Source organism: Triticum aestivum, chromosome 4B, assembly GCF_018294505.1.
Source record: "Triticum aestivum cultivar Chinese Spring chromosome 4B, IWGSC CS RefSeq v2.1, whole genome shotgun sequence".
Lineage (NCBI taxonomy): Eukaryota > Viridiplantae > Streptophyta > Magnoliopsida > Poales > Poaceae > Triticum > Triticum aestivum.
The window spans coordinates 275,072,646-275,079,554 of NC_057804.1; the positions used below are offsets into that span (position 1 = coordinate 275,072,646).

General features: G+C 40.8%; 1 non-coding gene across 1 annotated transcript; it reads left to right on the plus strand.

Annotated features, from left to right (window-relative positions):
* Positions 1-6,466: 6,466 nt before the first annotated feature.
* Positions 6,467-6,570, plus strand: LOC123095260 (small nucleolar RNA R71). The gene has a single exon (XR_006446158.1). It is a non-coding gene; the product is annotated as a small nucleolar RNA R71 (small nucleolar RNA).
* The last annotated feature ends 339 nt before the right edge of the window (positions 6,571-6,909 follow it).

Below are 6,909 nucleotides of genomic sequence, written 5' to 3' on the forward strand. Positions count from 1 at the left end.
TTGATGTGCTCTCTCTCCCCCTTTGACATCAATTTCCAAGAAGGGACTTCTGGAGCATGAGTCAAGTAGGTTTGGTCCTGGAGTCACATTAGAAAGCCACATGTAATATATGATGCTGGTAGAGGACAAGTTACAAAGAGTGGAGCTGGGACAAATATGCAGCCGACAAGTGACACAGAGTTTGTCTCAGGACTGAAGTCGGTAGCACCGAGTGGTCGCAATCGGTAGCACTGAGTGGATTCGGTTCAACCGAAGAAACCAATCCGGTGAGATTGAGTTCAACCGAGAGTGTAACTTTTGGTCACCTCAGCTCAGTAGGCAAATAAGATCTCACAAGGATATGCAAGGAATTAACTGAATGATTTGCAATGAATTGGATGCGGGGAAATGCAGAAAATAACAAAGAAAAGAAAAAACAAAGAAATCTAGATGAAGTTTAAAAAAAGGAACTAGCATGCATGAGACAAATGCAAGGGCACAAAGAAACAACAGAGAACTTCATTTAGAATTGGTCGGCAACAAAGTCACCTATGTTAGAGTATATTGACTTAGGAGTCAAGTGAAGACACTTGATCATAGGTCATACTCACCGTTTAAGCTCAAAATGGGGTTGCCATTTTTCGTTTAAGCATTTTGATGTATGTCATCTTGTTGAGTTGCTTTGACCCATGTCTTGGGGTTAAGCTTCTCTAAGATGCAATGACATACCTTGGGTGGTGGTGACGAACTTGGTCATGTTGTTGAACTTGTGTAGGGTGCTCAAGTTGATGTAGATCATCAAGAGTTGGGAGCAATTGAAGTTCATCTTCCTACATGGGTTAGTCTTGCAAGGAGTAGCACTTGTGTATCCAAAATGACAATCACGAAATTTGATATAGGAATTTGTCAAAGGATATATTGAATGGATTCGTGCCTCCTCGTCTTCATCCACCATTTTGTAGCAACTTGGTGATGTAGATATTGCTAAAATGTGATTGAGCTACAATCTCATAGAGTTGGGCTCTTCCAAATTCCTACAAGGGATAGATAGCATGCAAGAGTACAAGAATATCCAAGACACATGATCATCATAAGAGAATTGTCAAGGATTAGTCATAGTAAGGCTCATGCTTGCATGCATCCACATGGAGTTTCTACTCCAAATTTGAGGCATCAATGATGTTCAATTCACCTCTCAATCTGCAAAACACTTTCTCATCAAGTGGTTTAGTGAATATATCCGCCAATTGCTTGTCGATATGAACATGCTTAAGTTTGATATATCCCTTAGCAACATGATGTCGAATGAAATGATGACGAACTTCAATATTCTTAGTTCGAGAAGTTGCACGGGATTATGAGAAATCTTAATAGCACTCTCATTGTCTCAAAGCAATGGAACATGTTTCACATATATCCCATAATCTTTAAGAGTTTGGGTCATCCAAAGTAATTGAGCACAACATGAACCAGCGGCAATGTATTCCGCTTCGGCGGTGGATAAGGATACTGAGTTTTGTTTCTTGGATGACCAAGACACAAGAGATCTATAAAGAAATTGACAAGTACCCGAAGTGGACTTTCTATCGACCTTGTCACCGACATAGTCCGAGTCAGAGTAGCCAGCAAGATCAAAATAAGACCTCTTAGGATAAAAAATGCCAAAATTTGGTGTATGTATTAAGTATCTCACTATCCTTTTCACAGCCTTAAGATGACACTCTTTGGGGGCTGCTTGATATCGTGCACACATGCACACACTTAGCATGATATCGGGACGAGATGCACATAGATATAACAATGATCCAATCACAGAGCGGTAAACCTTTTGGTCAACCAGTTCGCCATCCTTTGTCAAGTCAAGATGTCCACTATTAGGCATGGGGGTATTCATACCTTTGCATTCTTGCATGTTGAACTTCTTGAATAAGTCCTTGGTGTACTTTGTTTGAGAGATAATGGTTTTCTTGATTTGAAAACCGAGAAAGAACTTGAGTTCACTCATCATAGACATCTCAAACTTCTCCGACATAAGCTTCCCAAACTTCTCAGTAAAATGAGGGCTAGTTGATCCAAATATGATACCATCAACATAAATTTGTCACAAAAATAATTCTCCATTAACCCTTTTGGTGAAGAGTTTAGAATCAGTTTTACCAATTTCAAACACTTTATCAAGAAGAAACTTAGTCAAGCATTTATACCAAGCTCTGGGAGCTTGCTTAAGACCATATAGAGCTTTGTGAAGTTTGTAACCGTGATTGGGTTTCTTAGGATTAACAATTAACATAAACTTCCTCCTCAATTTCACCATTAAGAAAAGAACTTTTGATGTCCATTTGATATAAGGTAATGTCATGATGATTGTCATAAGCAAGTAAGATGCGAATGGACTCAAGTCTAGCAACGGGGGCATAAGTCTCACCATAGTCCATACCTTCGACTTGAGTGTAGCCTTGAGCAACGGGGCAAGCCTTGTTGTGTACAACTTGTCCATCTTCATCATGCTTGGTCCGAAACACACATTTGGTTCCAATGACATTGTGCTTCTCATCAGGTTTCTCAAACAATGTCCATACTTGATTCCTCTCAAAGTTGTGTAGCTCTTCATGCATGACATTTATCCAATCCGAATCTTCCAATGCTTCTTCAACCTTCATAGGTTCAATGCTAGAAATGAACTAGTAATGTTTACAAAAGTTAGCCAAACGAGTTTTAGAGTGAGTAATTCTCCCGGTTTGAATGTCACCAAAGATTTGTTCGACGGGATGATCTGTTGAGACTCTTGCTCGAACTCGTGATAGCTTTCGTTTGGATCAGGGTGGAACATCCTTTTCATTGTCCTGTTCTTCTTCTTGTCTTTCTTCATTGTTTTTGGCATGATCGTTCTCCCGTGGAGGTGGAGAAGGAGGTCGTCGAGGTTCATCTTGTTGTACATCCTCGCTCTCATCATCTTGACATGTCCTACTTGTGGATGCCTCCAACTCAACTCGTGGTTCACCTTGGCGTGAGGTTGAGGCCTCCACTTGGATAGACGAGGTGCTCTCCTTCAATTCCGTTGGGCGAATCTTGCCGATGGACATGTCTTGGATTGCTTTCGAAGGATATTTGTCACCTACATCAATTGGCAATTGCTCTACTTGCGAGCCGTTAGATTCATCAAACTTCACCTCTACCATTTCTTCAACCTTTCGGGTGAAATTGTTGTAGACATGGTAAGTGTGAGAGTTTGAGCCATAACCGAGTAGGAAACCTTCATGAGACTTAGGAGCAAATTTTGAAGGACGATGCTTTTCAAGAATGTGACACTTTGAGTCGTATACCCGAGAGTATCCAAGTTGGGGTTTGTTATCGGTGAGGAGTTCGAATGCCGTCTTGTCGAGTATCTTGTGAAGATATATACGATTCATTGCATGATAAGCTGTCTCAACCGCTTCTGCCCAAAAATGTTTCGGCGTCTTGTAGTCATCAAGCATCGTTCTCGCCATTTTGATGAGCGTCCGGTTCTTCCTCTCAACAACTCCATTTTGTTGAGGTGTGTACGTAGCCGAGAACTCGTGTGAGATACCTTCTTCGACAAGAAAGGTGTCCATATTAGCGTGTGAACTCCATTCCGTTGTCGCTGCGAACATTCTTGATCTTCACTTCAAATTGGTTTTCGGCCTTCCTAGCGAAGTTTTTGAAGATCTTTTGAACCTGCGATTTATCATCAAGAAAGAACACCCACGTAAATCTTGAAAAATCATCAATGATGACTAGTCAATATGAGTTACCACCGAGACTCTTGTAGGCGTTGGGACCGAAGAGATCCATGTGAAGCAGCTCAAGCGGTCTTCTCATGGTCATGATGTTCTTCAAGGGGTGGCTTCCTCCAACCTGTTTTCCTGCTTGGCAATTGCTGCAAAGTATATCCTTATCAAATATGACATCTTTAACACCAAGGATATGATCACCTTTAATAAGCTTGTCAAGGTTTCGCATTCCCACATGACCTAACCATCTATGCCACAACCAGCCTTTGGAAAATTTAGCAATTAAGCAAGTTCTATGTTAAGCATTTTTAGTGAAGTCAACAATGTATAGATCACCTCTACGTATGCCGGTAAAAACCATTTTATGATTATCTCTTCAAAACACTTGGCAATCTACTTTAGTAAATAGGACATTGAAACCAAAGTCAGCTAGTCTAGATACATAAAGCAGATTATATTTTGTATGGAGCTGTCATGTGAGATGGACACCTTACCGAGGCCAACCACCTTACCCTTTGAGTTATCACCGAAAGTGACATACTTTCAAGGGCCGTCATTTTCAGCAACTCATGAAACATATCTTTATCTCCGGTCATGTGATTGGTACATCCACTATCAAGGACCCATTCCTTTCCTCCAGCCATGTAGCCACAAAGATTTGCCATAAGACCAAAGTGTCTCATAGACTCTTCAAGATCAAAGTCATTATCATCATCTTCATCATAGTATCCATGTTCAACGTCATCTTGCAAATGATCATTTCCTAGAAAGAGTGATTCATTAGATATATGATTTTCACAATGATCATCTCTATGAATTCTAATAGCTACATAAATAATATTGCTAATGATTCCAACATCTCCTTTGGCACGCATAAGATTGGTAACCTCAAATAAACAATCTCCAAACTTAGGATCATTGGGATTCATCATATTCAAAGCAATATACTTGTGAAGAATCTCATCTAAGTTTTTCAAGGAATAGTCAGGAATTCGTTCCTCAAAAAATCTCCATATAGTATAAGCACAATCAAGAGTAGGCAAGTGACCAATCAAATTTCTAGGCAAGCGTCTAGTGATAAGATTGATACTTCTAAGATTGTGAATAATGTCAAGAGACTCATCATGGGTAGGATAAAAGGGATCAACAAGGGGTTCACACGGAGTAGTAATGTACTTGTTCAAGTGATATTCATGAAAAATTCCAAGCATCTCATTTTTCCACTCACTAAAGAACTCTCCATCATGCATACGCACTCTACGTCTAAGACTCCCCAACATAGACTCATCCATCTTCCTCCAATGGTGATTAAACCAAAGAAATTGATAACAAAGCTCTAATACCAATTGAAAGGATCGAAAAGAGGTGTCTAGAGGGGGGTGATTAGACCCTCAACAAACAAACTTCGCATTTTTTAAGTTTTTCAAGTTGAGGTGGTAGATTAACACAATTTCAAGCATTCACAATACAATTTAGCAAGCATGCAAAGGAGTATATGAGTAGCGGAAAGTAAAGCATGCAACTTGCAAGAAAGTAAAGGGATGGGATTGGAGTGTGCAAACACAATTGGAAACACGGATGTTTTTGGCGTGATTCCGATAGGTGGTGCTATCGTACATTCACGTTGATGGAGACTTCAACCCACGAAGGGTAACGGTTGCGCGAGTCCATGGAGGGCTCCACCCATGAAGGGTTCATGAATAAGCAACCTTGTCTATCCCATCATGGCCATCGCCCACGAAGGACTTGCCTCACATGGGTAGATCTTCACAAAGTAGGCGATCTCCTTTCCCTTATAAACTCCTTGGTTCAACTCCACAATCTTGATGGAGGCTCCCAAGTGACACCTAACCAATCTAGAAGAAACCACTCTCCAAAAGGTAATAGATGGTGTATTGTTGATGAACTCCTTGCTCTTGTGCTTCAAATGATAGTCTCCCCAACACTCAACCCCCTCTCACAGATTTGATTATGGTAGAAAGATGATTTGAGTGGAAAGCAACTTGGGAAATGCTAGAGATCAAGATTCATATGGTAGGATTGGAATATCTTGGCCTCAACACATGAGTAGGTGGTTCTCTGTCAGAAAATGAGTAGTCGAAGTGTAGGTTTGTTCTGATGGCTCTCTCCACACGAATGAAGAGTGGGTGGAGGGGTATATATATCCTCCACACAAAAACTAACCGTTACACATATATTCACACACTCGGTGGGACCGAATCAGCAAACTCGGTCAGACCGATTTAGTTCAAAATGTGAAAGTTAGGATTTTTGGTGGGACCGATATAGTCATCTCGGTGGGACCGATGTGTAGGGGTTAGGGTAAAACCTCAGCTCGGTTTGACCGATTACTCGAACTCGGTGAGACCGATTTTGGTAATAAGTGAACAGAGGATTGGTCAGGCAAACTCGATGGGACCGCCTGCACCAACTCGGTTAGACTGAAAGTGTTGCACTAGATCACAGAGAGATTGCAAGCCCATCTTGGTGAGACCGAGATCCCATCGGTGAGACCGGAGTAACTAGGATTTGGTAGTGGCTGAATATGATGAAACTCGGTGGCGCCGAATAGACAGAATCGGTGGGGCTGAGATTGACATTTAGGTTTAGGACATATGTGGATGTGAGAAGGTGGCTGAGGGTTTTTGGAGCATATCACTAAGCACTTTGATAAATCAAGCCATTTAGGTTTAGTCAATCCTTTTTAAAAGGTTTGTAATACCAGCCACGTTTCTAAACCATGATGGGGACACATTCTAAGTAGAGAGTTGATTTGCCATGCATCATACAAACTTTCTCCATTGTATTGTGTAAACCTTGTTATCTTGTCCCTATATTCAACAGCCTTTGTTGGTGGAAAGTATCTCTCAATAAATGTATATAATAAGGTCTCCCAAGTATTCTTCGGATGTTCAGGCAATGAGTGTAACCAAACTCTTGCTCGATCTCTCAAGGAAAATGGAAATAGTGAGAATCTGATAGCACTCTGTGTAACACCATTTTCCTTGAGAGTGTTATAATACCCCAAGAAAGTCCTGATATATTCATGTGGGTCTTCTAAAGTTGTTCTGCCAAATTTGGACTGCTGTATCATGTTAATCAGGGCTGTCTTTAATTGAAAATTGTTCAACTGAATAATTGGTTGTACCATTTCTCCTGGTATCCCATGATCTCATGG